Source organism: Aotus nancymaae, unplaced genomic scaffold, assembly GCF_030222135.1.
Source record: "Aotus nancymaae isolate 86718 unplaced genomic scaffold, 86718_ANA_hifiasm-v0.15.2.pri h1tg000089l, whole genome shotgun sequence".
NCBI lineage: Eukaryota > Metazoa > Chordata > Mammalia > Primates > Aotidae > Aotus > Aotus nancymaae.
The window spans coordinates 15,377,504-15,390,002 of record NW_026988504.1 but is presented as its reverse complement, the minus strand read 5'-3'; the positions used below and the strand labels follow the sequence as shown (position 1 = coordinate 15,390,002).

Here is a 12,499-nt window from a genome sequence, read left to right as displayed (position 1 = left end):
CTACTTCAGCCTGGACCTCATTGTTCACATCACTGTCACCATTTTGGTCAAACCATTTAACAAGTCCCTATGAGATTCATCTTTCTGTCTTCTTTTGAGCCCTCCAAAATGTTCCAACCTCTGCTCGTTATCCTGTTCCAAAGTCACTCCCACATTTTCAGGTATCTTTATAGCAGTGCCCCAGTCCCAGTACCAATTTTCTATATTAGTCAATTTTCACACTGCTATAAAGAACTGAGACTGGGTAATTTATGAAGAAAAGACGTTTAATTGACTCACCATTCTGCAGGCTTAACAGGAAGCATGACTGGATAGCCTCAGCAAATTTACAATCATAGCAGAAGGTGAAGGAGAAGCAAGACACATCTTCCCATGTGGAACAGGAGAGAGAGAGAAGGGGGAAGTGCCACACATTTTTAAACCATTAGCTCTCATGAGAAACTCACTATCATGAGAACAGCAAGGGGGAAGTCCGCCTCCATGATTCAATCACCTCCCACCAGGGTCCTCACCCAATATGTGGAATTACAATTTGAGATGAGATTTGGGTGGGGACACAGAGCCAAACCATATAATGATGGTAGAGCCCTCGTGATCTAATCACCTCTTACAGTTCCCATTGTTTCCCCTGTGCACATGCCTGGCATGTTTTAGCCACCAGTCCAAGGGACTATCGAATAGATAGATGGATGAATCTTTAATGTCTTTCCAACTATAGCACCCTAATTGAGACTGAAAAGATTCTATCAAGAATAATTCTTGGGTCTTGATTTCACTAAACAGTAATATTGACAAAGACACTTCTAACCCTCTGGAAACAGAATAGGATAAAATAATAAAACATTTTCTCTACTTTTGTCAAGTATTATATAAATGTATCCATAATGCAGCTTAAAATTCTGAAAATACTATGGAACTGGTAAACATTTGAAACAGGATAGCTAAAGTGATAAAGAGAATGAAGCTTTTTCCGTATGAAGATTTTTTTAAAGTTTTGATTTTAGGCGGAACATTGAGAGATTCTATGGTAAAATTTGCTAAAACCATGCACAGTTTAATTCAGATTATTTTTTCAACAAAGCACTGTTTAGAAGAGTTTTAAAGATGGTTTCAAGCCAAATAAAAGGAAGTACAGGAATACCTCATTTATCAGATATTATCCAGGAATAAAATGTTCTGCAAGTCAGTTTCCAAAAAACTAAAATGTAATCTCAATATATGTGCCAAAACTTACCATTTTGAAGGATATTTTTCTAGCATGCTCCACTTACTCCCCCACTCTTTTAAACAAAAAATGCTAAAGACATCAACTCAGAATCATCGTTGAGAATGTTTTGGTACCACATAAAAGATTTCCTACAATAAAATCTAACCCACATTGTTATCCTGGTTTTCTCTCCTTTTTATAGTTCTTCCATCTCCTCCTTTTTCTTTCAGTTGTTACTTTATGCTTTTGGCAGCTGCTTTTAATTTGTTGACTGAGTTTATACACCAGGTAGCATGAGCAAGGGCCTAAGAGCAGCTCCTAAATAATACAGCTCCTAAATAAAATAATACCATTGCCACTGGAACTCTGATCTCCAGGCAAGTGAGGTATTATGGTAGTCATAGAAATAGTAAAATAACATAAAAAACCTGAAAAGGATGATGTTTATGAGGACCTTTATGACTTTTCCTGCCTCTATAAAGATTACTTGTAGGCTGGGTGTGGTGGCTCCTGCCTGTAATCCCAGCACTTTGGGAGCCAAAGTGAGTGGATCACTTGAACCCAGGAGTCTGAGACCAGCCTGGTCAACATGGCAAAATCCTGTTTCTACTGAAAATACAAAAATTAACCAGGTGTGGTGGCATGCACCTGTATAACGATCTATTCAGGAGGCTGAGTTGGGAGGATTGCTTGAGCCCGGGAGGTAGAGGTTGAGATGCCACTAGACTCCAGCCTGGGTGACACAGACCCCATCTCAAGAAAAAAAAAAAATTAATTGCATAGGGTTTATCCTTTGCTAGATGGACTGTAGTCCTCACTTAACATGACGATATTTAATATTGTTAATATCATACTGAAGATATGAGTCATATTTAGAATGACTACAGGTTCTAGTTTCAATTCCTATTTTCAATATAATTCTTAACATTACATTTATTCTCAAAAGTTGTCCTGTTTTGACAATAAATTGTATATTTGCCCTGTATATAATACATTTTAAATAATTCACAAGACAGTAGTAATTTTTTCATTCAGTTTCTCATTCAACCCAGAATGTAGCAGACTGGAATTAGAAATTAAAACTCAGAGAAGATATTTTTTAAATGATGTCATCAGAAACATACTTAAGGGCAATTAAGTATGTTTGATTAATACATTAATGATTAATGTATTAAGCAAAATGAAATGTCGATTAAGGACATTTTTCCTCATATCTCTTCTAGGAGAAATTTTGCGTTGATATAGGACTCCAAGCATATGTGTTGCCTGAATAATTAGATGTATTCATCTACATTTGAAATGGAAAAATGACTGAAATTTGTTCTTTTGAAAAGAGCTTTACAGATATAGAATACAGAACAGTGTTATGAGCATAGATTGCTCATCTAATTTTAATAATTCAGAGAAATTTTCTTTTATATTTATGAATCAAAATACAAAGCTTCTCCTGTATTTACTTAGATTAACATGTCTTTTGGCTTAGGGAAACCAGAGGAAACACACTTTTAGAAATTATAAGTAATTAATCCCAACTCTTTTTTTAAAACATGCTGAGAGGTTATTGAAAGGTAGAAAATTCTTCTGGATGAGGCTTCATTTAATGTTGTTTCTTTTATCTGTGTTAAGTAAACATCCGTTCTAAAGAAATTTAACCTCAAGATATTAACAGCTATTAGCCTGAGGTTAAACACGTGTTACACACACATATTGGATTTGTCCACATCTAGGATGTATTGAATAGTTCATCATTATAAACTATTTTTAAGTTTATTAAATTTTGCTGTGTAAAAAATAAGAATCAACAGAAATGCCTATGATTCATAAGAATACTCTTTCGATTAGGAAACTACAAAAACAGTCAGACATTTAATTTAGCAAAAGTTTGTCTAAGAACAGTCAATGCATGAACATGATGCACTTAGACATTATAGTGCTAGAAACTTTTAATGTGAATGATCCAGAAATTATCTTCATGAAATCATCTATTGGGGGGGAATAAAGAACAAGGGTTTTGCCTTTAAGATACTGTGTGGTACTTGATTAAATAGTGCAGTCACTTATATTTTGAGAAAATAATGCAACACCTTAAGGTATTTGAGGAAAGGACTTCCTCGCTAGATGCATATTCATTTTATATCCATATTAATTACATCTTGAAACTTTTTGATATAAATATGAGATACTTTTAAGCACATATTTAAAACTGTTTTCCACTTTAAATGATGCATGTCAGAGAAATGAAAGGGGAATATTGATATATCTCCACTCTAATCTTCATTTCTTCATTTATTGTTTTAGTTATCCACTGTTGTATAACAAAATCACCACAAAATATGTAATGGCTTCAAACAGCAATATTATCTCTTACTGTTTCTGTAAGTCTGGAATTTGGAGGCTCTTAACTGAGTGGTTCTGGCCTTGAGTGTCTCATGTGGTTTCAGTCAGACAGTAACTGGAACTGAGATCATATTGAAGTCTTCTTCACTTACCTTCCTGGGACTTGGAGAGAAAAGATACATATAGCTAGAGCTCCTCTGGTATCTCTGTCTCTACGTGGTCTGTTGACATGACAGCTTTAGGGTAGCTGGATATCTCACATGTTAGATCAGTACTCCATGGCTCATGTCCTGGGACAGAAAGCCAGGTGGAATTCATATCACCTTTTAAATTTTAGCCTGAGATTTCAAGTGGTATCATTTCTGTCACATTTGTTTCATTAAGGCACTTGTAAAGGTCTTCCCACATTCAAGAGATGAGAGCTCCTTGACTGCACCCCTTGATGGAGCGTTGACACTATATAGTGTCAATATAGGAGAAGAGCATGTGGGAAGAGAAATATATTGATGTGGCCATTTTTGGAAAATACAGTCTGCTACACAGATAAAGCATTTGGCTGACTATAATGAGTTAGGCATCATGGTGAGTCCTATAAGATGATAAATATATACAATTCATGCTCACAAGATGCTTATCGTCTAGTAAGAACATCCATGTAAATAAATGCTTTACAAGGGGATACATACAATGTGATAAGATAATGATTAACTTGGTAGAATGTTGTAAGATTTGATAGAAGGTGTTTTAGTGAGAAATTGAAAATAAAGAAGTAGTCTAGCATGCCTCCCAGTTTTCTAGTTTGTGTGACTGAGTAAGTGAGTGGTTAAGACCTGTAGAGCTAGAGACACCTGTAAAACATGCATATAGAAATGACTATTGGTCATTTACAAATACGTCTTCCAGGGAAAATGTTTGTGCTGAGGATGTAGTTTTGGGAATCAATAAATTTTGGTTAGAATTTTAAGGCCTAGATGTGTATGATATTGCCCAGAGAAATTTTGTGGAATAAGAGAAAAAGGGAAAGAATGTAACCCTGTGGAAAACAACACTTAATAAATGTACTGAGAGGATGTCAGGGAAAATAGCAGAGTGAAGTCCCTCACAAAGTCTCTTCTCCATGAAAGCAATGAGAAAACTGGAAGACTTATTGTTTCCAGGCATTGAAAGAAACCTCTACCCAATCATTAGCTGACCATGAACTAGCCAAGCAGAAACTTCAGCTGCCACACATGACAAAGAACATAGACTTTACAGCATTTGTTCAGAAAAGTCACTAAATAAACATTATCACCACTACTATTACAACAGAAATCCCCATCAACAACAACAAACTCTGGGGAAGGAAGAGAATCTGATTTCCAGAGTTGCCATATTAAAATATTCACAATGTCCAGTTTTCTGCAAAATAATTATGAGACATGCAAAGAAACAAAGTGTGGCATGTGCACACTTTATTTCCCACAGGGAATGGGAAAAATAATAGAAACTATTCCTGAGGAAGTGTAGATGTTGGATTTAATAGACAAAGACTTTAAATAAGCTACTTGAAATATGTTCAAAGAGCTAAAATATTATGTCTAAAGAAATAAAGATTAACAGCTAATTTCTCTTTGGAAACCATGAAGGTCAGAAGGCAGTGGAATAAAATACTAAAAGCCCTTAAAGAAAAAGACTGTTAACCAAGAATTCTACTTCCAGTAATATCCTTTTAAAATGAAGAATATTCTCACATAAATACAAACTGAGATAATTTGTCAGTAGCAACCTGCTAGACCTAAATGTAAGAACTAAAATTATAAAACTTATAAAAGAAAACATACCAGAAAATATTTATGTCCTTGGATATTAAATATCACAACAAAGGCAGAAGTGATAAAAGAGAAAATAGGTAAGTTGGATTTCATCAAAATTAAAAACTTTTGTACTTCAAAGAATACAACAACATCAAGAAAATGAAGATGGTTGGGTTCAGTGGTTCATGCTTGTAATCCCAACACTTTGGGAGGCTAAGGCAGGACGATCTCTTAGGCCCAGGAGTTCAGACCAGTCTAGGAAACATGATGAAACCCCATCTCTACAAAAATTAGAAATGTTATCCAGATGTAGTGGCATGTGCCTGTAGTCTCAGCCACTCAGGATGCTGAAGTTGGAGGATGACTTAAGCCCAGGGAGGCGGAGGTTGCAGTAAGTGCACCAGTGCACTATAGCCTGCGTGACAGAGTGAGAAAAAAAAGAAAAAACAAAATGCGGTGAGCCAAGACTGTGCCATTGCACTCCAGTCTGGGTAACAAGAGCGAAACTCCATCTCAAATTAATAATAATAATAATAAATTTTTAAAAATTTTAAAAAAAATTAAAGAAAATGTAGACAACCCACAGAATGGGAGGAAACATTTGCAAATCATCCAGCTGATAAAAATCTAATAGACTATAATGAACTTTGCAACCCAACAATAGAAAGACATATAATCCAACTGACAAATGGGCAAAGAAGTTGAAATAGACATTTCTCCAAAGCGTGTATACAAATGACCAGTAAGCAGAGCAACACCATTGATGATCCACACCATTAGGCATTATGGAAATGCTAACCAAAACCACAATGAGATACTTCTCCCCTCCTTGGGTGGCTATATTAAAAAAGACAAACAATAATAAGTGTTGGAAAATACATGAATACATATTGGAATCCTCATATTTTATAATGGGAATTTAAAGCAGGCCAACCACTTTAGAAAAACAGTTTGACAGTTTCTAAAAAAAATTAAACTTAGAATTATAAAATCCAGCATTTCCTCTCCTAGGAAATATACCAAGATAATTGAAAACATAGGTTTACATTAACACTTGTGCACAAATGTTCAAAGCAGCATGATTCATAAAGAGCCAAAATTCCCATTCACTGATGAACAGGTAAACAAAATGTGGTATATCCATACAATGAAATATTATTCAACTATAAAAAGTAATGAGTTACTGATGCATGCTACAACACAGATAAACTTTGAAAATATTATGTGAATAAAAAAATTCAGACACAAAAGCCCACGTATTGTATTATTACATTTACATGAAATGTTGAGAATAGACAAATCCATAGAGACAGAAAGTGGATTAGAATTTCAGTAGAGGGAAATAGGGAATGATGGCTATTGGTACAGGATTTCCTTTTGGGTAGTGGAAAAAAAAATAAGAATCAGATCGTGGTGATAGTTATTACAACATATGAATACAGTAAACACCATTAAAATGGTATACTCTTAAAAGGTGTATTGTGTGGTAAATGGGTTGTATCTCAATTTTTGAAGAGTTGGCTATGGAAGAAAAGACAGTAATATTGAAAAGGAGTCTATCAAGAGGCAGAAGAACATGTGAGAAATTGATTTCATGTTCAGAGGACAAGTTTCTTATACTTAGTTTCCTAGGAATTGTGTATGACTCGCCTGTACTTTATATAAATCTCTCAATACATCATCTTGCATTTTTTCTAGTTGCACTCAGAAATATACCCAAACTAAAAAATTTGCAACATATAACAACTATAGGAAAATCCATTTGTGAATGTGTCAGTGTGTGGGTGCCAGTGTGTTTGTGAGAGATGGTAGAAGGTTAGAAAGGTAGATGATGCATAAAGGATTATTACCTTCTGTTTAGTTATTTCCTTTAGTTCAGTCGTTTGACTTTCCTCAATGTGACTTTCTCTTTCAGAAAGAGGCACAAGGCTGAGATAGCCCCATTTCTCTGCCTTTGTCTCCTCAGAACTATAGTTGCTTTAGGACTTTAAACAAAAGCTCTTGGGCAGCAGTGCTCTTTGACTATTGCCACAGTTATTGGCTCTGCTCTTCTGGTTCATTCTCCACAGTCCCAGAGGATTCAGCTTCTCAACTGGACTTCTATTCATTTTATTCCCTGCTCACAGACTTATACCACATCCCACTGCATCCAGAATGAATCCAGTTTCTTGGCCTGTGACCCATTGATTTGACTAAAACCCTGAATTGTTGACCCTGAAGCCCCAGAATTGAGTGGGCAACAGACATGAGATACAACCAACGAGATGTATCTGGGTAAGGTAGAGGATCCGGTGCCAACTTACATTCCCAGCTCCCTATCCCAGCATTGGAAGCTTGTTATCTAAGCTGTCAAGAGGAAAGTGTTTCTATTGGTAGATGTTCTAAAGACCTTCTGTTAGGAGCCACAGATTTGTTTCAGAAGTGGAGAGGAAAGACTAATACACCTTATGCAGGAAATTTTTGCATGGAAGATATTTTCTCTTAATTTCACCTCAAAATAAAAGGGAAGTAACACTTGAGAGTTAAATACTACATCATCATATACTTAAACCGCTTTTTTTTTTTTGAGACGGAGTTTCGCTCTTGTTACCCAGGCTGGAGTGCAATGGCGCGATCTCGGCTCACCGCAACCTCCGCCTCCTGGGTTCAGGCAATTCTCCTGCCTCAGCCTCCTGAGTAGCTGGGATTACAGGCAAGCGCCACCACGCCCAGCTAATTTTTTGTATTTTTAGTAGAGACGGGGTTTCACCATGTTGGCCAGGATGGTCTCGATCTCTTGACCTCGTGATCCACCTGCCTCGGCCTCCCAAAGTGCTGGGATTACAGGCGTGAGCCACCGCGCCCGGCCCTACTTAAAGCTTTTAAACCAAGTGGAAGGGAACAATTTTTGAGTCTAATTTAGGGTGAAAAGTGTCTTATGCCTTTGACCAGTCTAGGGAATTTAAATTTTTAAGGAAATTTAAACGTTTGGTTTCTGCCTCTTTGACTAGTAAATTAGTTCATTTTTTGTGTATTTTAATATTCTGAAAACTTGTGGTCATTAATAAAAATTAAGATTCACTAAAGCTTTCCAGAACAAATTCTGGTTCAGAATGCATTTTAATGTAGAATTTTATTTTCTCTTTATATTTTAGTGAATTGAAAACCATAGTCACATAGTTTGTCAGAAAAGCACTTCAAGGATGTTAGTAGCTTTGGATTCTAAGGCAATTAAGTGATGTTAGTAGCTTTGGATTCTAAAGCAATTAACTACAACCTTTCTAAACAAGAGACAGTAAAAATTCTTGGAATTTTTCCAAATTCTGTTCTACGATTACAGTACTGGAGATCAGTACTTGTGACAAATAACAGGTATTAAGCATGTCATGAGGCTGGTTTAGAATGCAAGCAAGGTGATGTGCAAATCTAAATGAAATTGAATAATAAGTAGGACATAGGACAGTAGGGAGACATCTCTAGAACCTAGATCTACTATGACATTAGTCTGTGAGTCAGTCTTTTAAAATAACCACACAGGGGTACTCACAACATTGAATATTTGTATGCAAAACAGGGAACCAGATTATGATGCATGGTGGATCTTATTGATAACATCAGAAACGTGCTTGAATATTCTTAGAAGCCAGCTGGCCAGCTAGCCTTTCCCCAGCATACACTAATTCAGATAAGAATATTTCACTCAGATACTTATGAGAAGATAATAGGTTTCAAATTTCTGAAGTTATAAATATATAGTGTGTTTTTTTAATGACTAAATACCTGGAGAGAAGATTAGGGGGTAACACTCCATTGATCAGGGTCATAGGCTGACAATTCCTAAAGCTCCAAGGAGTATAGAAGGCTGAGGGCATTTTCCATAGTGATAGAAAACCAGTGGGATTCCAGAAGGGACCTTGAAGCTCTGCAAACCGAGCCAGACCATATGGCTGAGGCTCACACTCACATACCACCCAGTTATTTCCAGGGGGCATTAGACAAGTAAGATGCCAGCATCTCCCACCATCTCCCACTTTAGCAAGTAGCATGAGAGACCCTCGCATGCAAGTGCAACCTCCCCCACTGCTAGAACCACAATGATAATCTTCATCAAGCCTCCCTCCACTGATTTATCAGGGTCAAGAACAAGGTTAAATATGATGTCAGGCAAAAGAAGATTTACATAACTGGATAGAAGAGGTGACCAGCATAAGTACTGAACCAACTTTCAACTGGGCTTAAAAATGACTTAATCCTTTTCAAACTTAACTAGATTCAATGAAGAAAGTCAATGGGCCTTCCTTGAACTGGCCGTTTCTTCCTTTCTAAGATGTTCAGGTGTGTGGTATGAAGCTGCTGGACATTTTTATCATCAAGTGATATTTTGAAACTAGAAACATGACTCATGTCTGTCAGCGTGACATTGGAGTCAAGTATACAGAAAAAGTGAGACATTTTGATGAAGGAAAATCATAAGCTGAACTTGCAGATAGAATAAACAAACATGCTAGCAAGGTAGGTATGACAGCCTCAGTTGGTATCTTTATCCTCCCAAATGGTAAACTAATAAACTTTAAATAGGCAAGAATAAGCTACCAAACAGGCAGTAACAAATGAGCCAGGGTTAGATGCCTGTACCAGGTACTAGAAGACACATCTACGTCCAGAAGCTAACATTATATCATTGGACATCTCAACAACAATCTCTTTGCAGATGAATATCATCAAAGTTGTGTCTGGGCTTGAGTGGCAAGCGTATGACTCTAAATGTTATGCTGCTCCAGCAGAACCAGTCACTCTTGTGGAAGCCAAGGAATGGGAACAGAAGAATATGAAATCAGTGGTTCTGATCACCAGTCTTAATATCTAAATGAATATCATGGTAAATGCCATGATGACTATACAAGATGGTTTGTTTGTTTGTTTGTTTGCTTGTTTGCTTTAGAGACAGAATCTTACTCTATCACCCAGGCTGTGTGCAGTGGTAAAATCACGGCTCGCTCCAGCCTCAACTTCCCCAGGTTCAGGTGATCCTCCTACTTCAGCCTCCCAAGTAGCTGGGACTACAGGTGTACACCACCAAGCCCAGCTAATTTTTCTTTTCTTTCTTTCTTTTTTTTTTGTAGAGACAAGGTTTTACCATATTGCCAAGGCTGCTTTTGAACTCCTGGACTCAAGCAGTTCACCCACCTCAGCTTCCCAAAGTGCTGGGATTACAGGCGTGAACCACCATGCCCAACCCAAGTTGTTATTAGTATAATGAATGACCAAGGCACCAATATTAAAGACATACATTTTTACAATATTCTACTTTAACTGGTGTATTCAAACTATATGAGGTGTTTGAGGCATTTTTGTTTTGTTTTGCTTTTAGAGTCAGGGTCAATCAGAGCTCATTGCAGCTTTGAAAATTCCTCAGCTCCAGCGATCTTCCCGCTTCAGTGAGGTTTTTAAAATAAAAATAAAGTTTAGTATCCAATTTCTACATAAGAAATTTAAATGTTTATATTGCTTAAGTATTGTTTGCTAATTTTTAAAGTAATGATCAATGAGTATAAAGGAAAGGCCAGCCGTGGCGGCTCACGCCTGTAATCCCAGCACTTTGGGAGGCTGAGGTGGGTGGATCACCTGAGGTCAGGAGTTTGAGACCAGCCTGGCTAACATAGTGAAACCCAACTTCTACTAAAAATACAAAAAGATAGCTAGGTGTGGTGGCGCGTGCCTGTAATCCCAGCCACTCAGGAGACTGAGGCAGGAGAATCTCTTGAACCCAGGAGGTGGAGTTTGCAGTGAGCCAAGATCGCGGCCATTGCACTACAGCTTGGGCAACAAGAGTGAAACTTGGTCTCAAAAAAGGAAAAAAAAAAAACGAGTGCAAAAAAGAAAAATACCCTCGTATACAGATGAGGTGTATTATCCTACCTGCGACAGATGAGCCCCACGTCATTCTCTCAGTTCATTTGGCAGGTTGCAGTGGTTGGTTTTGCCAAAGAACTGTGCTAACCTTATGAGAGTTTCAGAGAAGATTCCTGTGTTCTGAGGACTCACAGTCTGGTAAAGGAAGACAAACATGTCTTATAACTCTGCTACAGACAAACTTTTATAGAACCCATCATTAGAGGTACACAGTGCTGACATAATCAAGGGGGAAGCAGAATTCATCATTCTCAGTGGTAGAATCTGGGAAAGCTTGAAAGAGATGTAACTTTAACTGGTTCTTCTAGGATGGGCTGGAACAAATGGGAAAGGCTTTCTGACTGTTGGGAGCAACTTGAGGAAGGATATAGAGGCCCAGAAAACATCCAGAGGGTGAACCTCGTGTGGCCAGGGCAAACTCTATGTGAAATGGGTAAATGAGAACTAATTACCAAAGTGTGAATGGTGTTAAATGCCTTACTCAGGGGGTTGGGCCCTTATTTTTTGTGGATTAGGCACCATTGAAGAGTTTTGAGTGGAATAAAATAATATTTATTTATTTACTTATTTATTTATTTAGTTTTTGAGACAGAGTCTTACTCTGTTGCCTAGGCTGGAGTGCAGTGGCACAATCTCAGCTCGCTGCAACCTCTGCCTCCTGGGTTTAAACGATTCTAATGCCTCAGCCTCCCAAGTAGCTGGGATTATAGGTGCATGCCACCACGCCCAGCTAATTTTTATATTTTTGATAGGAAAGAGGTTTTACCATGTTGGTCAGGCTGATCTCGAACTCCTGACCTCAAGTGATCCTCCTGCTTCAGCCTCCCAAAGTGCTGGAATTACAGGCATGAGCCACCATGTCCAGCCAAAATGGTAAGTTTTAGAGAGAGAATTCTGGTATAGTGCTTGTAAGGAATCAGGGGTAGTCTAGACTTTTGGAGTATGAATTCCTGCTTTATAGCTTACTGTTCTTTGACAAGTTGCTTTAACTCACTGAGCCTCAGGTACATAATTATAAAATGGGGATAATACCTCTCTTGTAGAATTGTAATTAAGTGTAGTAATTATGCAAAGCACTTGGCACATAGTAAGAATTCATTAAATAGTAGCTACTCCTTTTAATCAGAATAACCACTTCTTAAGAATCCGAGGGGTTAGACAGTTAGTATGATCATGAGCTGATGTTTCAGAGTAAGACTGACTGACCTGGCTTCAAATCCCACCTCCTACTCTTATTAGCTCTGTGACTAGGACAGCTTACCAAGTGACA

The 12,499-nt window shown here is 37.5% G+C and overlaps 1 protein-coding gene across 11 annotated transcripts in view; it reads left to right on the top strand.

Annotated features, from left to right (window-relative positions):
- CEP112 (centrosomal protein 112) overlaps positions 1-12,499 on the top strand; it is a 664,691-nt gene that overhangs the window by 408,545 nt on the left and 243,647 nt on the right. The gene's annotated exons all lie outside the window — the stretch shown is intronic.